This window comes from Mytilus californianus, unplaced genomic scaffold, assembly GCF_021869535.1.
Source record: "Mytilus californianus isolate M0D057914Y unplaced genomic scaffold, xbMytCali1.0.p SCAF_13, whole genome shotgun sequence".
In the NCBI taxonomy this organism is placed as follows: Eukaryota; Metazoa; Mollusca; class Bivalvia; order Mytilida; family Mytilidae; genus Mytilus; species Mytilus californianus.
In genome coordinates, this window is record NW_026262615.1 from 15,427,822 (window position 1) to 15,430,974 (window position 3,153).

Sequence of the window (3,153 nt, forward strand, 5' to 3'; positions counted from 1 at the left end):
CCTAACCGGTTACACGGATAATCTTTCGACCGATTAACCGGTTAACCGGTAGTTTAAGTTGATGTTTGAAGGCCTTATCTATAGTACCCTACACATAGATATAAGAAGATGTGGTATGAGTGTCAATGTGAAAACCTTCCATCCAAGTCATACATTTACGTTTTTATAATACGATGAATTGTATTTTGTCCTTTGGTATCATAAGGCTTGTTTGTGAAGATTCTTGGCGAAGTTTGACTTTTAATAATCAAATACACCGTATCAACTATGGCGTATGTACTAACTTCAGATTGCCAAATAAAAAAAAAACGTCTTGATCTTAAGCTCGTAGAATTTAATATGTCTGAAACCGATGATTCTTTCATTTTCTCTTGTTGTCGCCGAACATAATGTGGAGGATTCAATTTGAAATGAATAAGCCAAAGCTTGTTACTCGTACTATCAAGTATACAATGATTACAGTCACATTGGTTTGCATTGCACAATTTTTGAGTTAGCATTTCGTTTAAAGTATGACAAAGCCTTGCACGACGGAGATTGCACATTCAGATGTAGGTCTACACAATATAAGAACAAAAATGAAATAATGAAGTAAATCGTAAAATGTAATCGTATTACTGATTTAAAGTTACTGTTAAAATAACATGTTTGCTAATTATGTTTCCTTAAGATCTTGACCCGAGCTGATGGACAAATTCTTATTAATTTTATACTTTTGGATTAACAATAGCAATCAATATACTGGACAATTGATCTGTCAAATTAATTACCACGACGACAATTTTTAAAGAAAACACAACTATTTAATGATTTCAATACAAATTTATATATCAAATCTATCAAAATTGAAAAAAAGTCCGGTTAACCGATTAGCGTTTTTGGTATTCGGTATTCGGTCGTTCAAACCCGGTTAACCGTTGACAACACTACTAAAAATTAATAAACATGATAAAAGTAAATTCTATTTTCTCTGATAAACATGAAAACATAGTATCAAACGATATAGGTAGTTTTGATTTGTTTTGATTCATACTACATTTTTCTGGTTTGTTTTGTAAGGCTATGCTGTTAATCCATTTTATCAGGAAAGGGAGGATTGAACGTTTGCTATTTTAAATTATTTTTTTAACACCGCTATATTTTGTAAGTGCCCGTCCCATGTCAGGGGCCGACAATTTATTTGTTATTGTTAGATGATGTGTATATTTTTATTTATTATACATTAACGATTCCTTATGTCAATGAATAATGGTGGAAATTTATGGCAATGTTTGTCAGAAGTAATGTCAAAATATTTTTCGGAACTTTTTAATTTTTAATGATTAACAGATAATGTTATTTTTTGATAATGCACAAGTCTCCAGTCCCATCTATACCATATACAGTGGATTTGTTTTGTGTTCCCTGAAGCCATGTCCCATATTATAAGGGTTAAAGATAGACGACTGTAAATGCACGAAATAAACATTCTAATTCTATTGAGGACTGATAAAATTGAAGTGTTTAAAAACTAATAACCTAGACCATTAGGATCCCTCTCTTTTTATTGTGAAATTGAAGATCATGGCGGGAAAAATATGGATGGTGTGTATATAAAGATTATAAAGTTACAAAAAATAGAAAAAAGCGGATCTGTTCTTGCATGAATGATTTTTATAGTGTGTTCTTTATACTGTTACACAACTGTCTTAGCACTGTTGACAAGCGGATGATGGTAACTGAAGTTACCACGCTCCCAATATTGCGGAGGGGAATCCCCGTAAGATCTTTCCCTCTAAATTTCTTTGTTTTTACATAAATGTGGCTAACCTTACTCAGCCGCCGTTTGGCTATTAACATTTGCAATGAGTCTTAGATATTACCTTTAAACAGTTTTCCGTAACTTAGAAAATAGAAAGTGAAAAAAGTACGTTGATGATGGTAACTGTTCATGTTATTTTTGAAAGATCGTGGTAACTGATTTCTGGGATGGTGGTAACGTGCCAAAAGGTTGTATAAAACGACAAACTAAGTACAATTTAGCCGATATATATGCCCCCCTTCATCCTTAAATTAATTTACGTTACGTATTTTGTCCTATATTATGACCCACAGTTGAGTACTACGTATCAGAAGCAGGGACTGGATCCAGTTAATGTGAAAATAGGAGCTAGCCTGGGTTTCTCAATAGGAAGAAGAATGACGGTTTCGTCAGATGCAAATTTGCATAAATAATACATAAAACTACCATCTGAAAAGCAAATCTATTATATAATACACATAATTCGCGTATGATACGACAAAAAAAAAGAAAGGCACTGGCTACGGTTACATGAAAATGTAACAATAATAAAAAAAAATTGTTACGTTGGAGACTAATTGCCGGAAAACAAGGTTGGGTAAGAATCCGATAATTACTAATGTAACAATAGTATAAGTGTCTACGTTTACATTGCATTATTGTTACATTTATGCACTTCAATGTATGCTGAGAATTATTAAACTTAAACCTTCTATAGTAGTGTTGCTTAATTTTTTTTCCAACAATATAAGAAAGAAATTACGATATCTGGAAAAAGAAATGTTAACATCAGTTGCCTTCACAATTTGCTTCTATTTTTAAGTTTTATTGGTTTTTTTTAATCTATGCTAAGTTGGATATTGAAATCGGTGGTGAACATAAATCAGTAATGGACGTCAATGAAATCCTATTAAAAGACAACATGACACAACGTACCTGACATGCTTCTAACAAAAAGATTGGACGAGAATATAAACATTGCAAGTAAAATAATATTTTTCACATGAAGCATAACAGACATTGGAAGTTTCTTTAACGTCACAAATTGAGTCAGTGCAAAATGAAATACAAACGTGCATATTGCTGCATCACTCGATTGTGACGGCTACTTTGAGTAACTTCCCCAAAATCCGTTGGACTAAATCATGCTCTAAAAACAACACACTGAATTTGTAGAAACGTCATTGTATATAAAAGTTGTATGCAGTATTGTAAAAAAAAAAATCAAATGAAAGTTTTCAAGTTTTATTTTAATATATATTACTACTCCCAGCGTTCCTTACCCAACCCTGCATTCCTGCTATTGTTTCATTTAATAAAGTTTCATTTTATTAAACATTTTAATTTATTACCCCCGACACATTTTTGTCTCT